Here is a 1,054-nt window from a genome sequence, read left to right as displayed (position 1 = left end):
TTGTCAATTACTTAAAAGCGTTTAAAATTTAATTTCTGAATAACTATAAAGTATAAACGCAAAAGTTGTATAATGTAAAATTTAAGAGCCATAAACAGTTATTATTGTATTATTTTAATATTTTATTAAATTAATTGAATTGTGTCTTCAATAATGTCTTCATCTTCATTTTGATTCTCTTCAAGGTAAGGATTTAAAAATGCATATGCAAAGCCAGTCTTGTTTGCAAAGTATTTGTATACATTTTATTTATTTCATTTTTGTTTAATATTTTATATTTATATTGATTAAATTAAATACCTACCTTTAGATTTCATTAATGACAACATACTATTAGAATGTATACCTAATTATTTTTGGTGTACCTATGTTTTAGTGTAAAAATTAGAATGAAGAAGAAATTTAATTTGAGTAAAGAAATTCACATAAATCTATAAAATTATTATTAATTAACATTTTTATACAACTGTTGAAGTTACCATCTCTACATCAAAAACAATTTAATGATTCTAAAGGTATATTTTTAATTATATGTCCATACCAGGGCCGGATCTAGGGGGGGGGGAAGTCGGGGATTTATCCCCGGGCGTATAATTTTGGTGGGCGTATTTTTAAGGTTTTAAATTGAAAATTGAAAATGGACTTAAAAACAAAAGTCAAAACTAGGTACAAAATAATATTTTACAGGAAATGTGTAATATTGAGTACCTATGCAAATAAAATAAGATAATTTTATTTTTAATCGAAATAAGTAATAACTAATAAGTAATAACATTCATTTAAAAATTAAAAAGGACAAAATATGAAATAGGTACGTAGTGCCGTGGAAATACCCGTCTGCAATCGTCAGCGGAAGTGTACACGCCTTAGTTCATCATAGATTAATGTACTCTCCGATTAGTGACATAATAAATGACATCGTTTTCTTGCATATTATAATATATTATGTAGATAGTTATTTGAAACTTTATGTTAAAAATGGCACTATTAATTGTAATTTAGTGTTATGTAATTTTAAATTAAAAACTACGTATATATTTTTTACAAATAGGAA

The sequence above is a fragment of the Acyrthosiphon pisum genome, chromosome X (assembly GCF_005508785.2).
Source record: "Acyrthosiphon pisum isolate AL4f chromosome X, pea_aphid_22Mar2018_4r6ur, whole genome shotgun sequence".
Lineage (NCBI taxonomy): Eukaryota > Metazoa > Arthropoda > Insecta > Hemiptera > Aphididae > Acyrthosiphon > Acyrthosiphon pisum.
The sequence above is the reverse complement of the archived record's forward strand: the minus strand, read 5'-3'. Positions refer to the sequence as shown.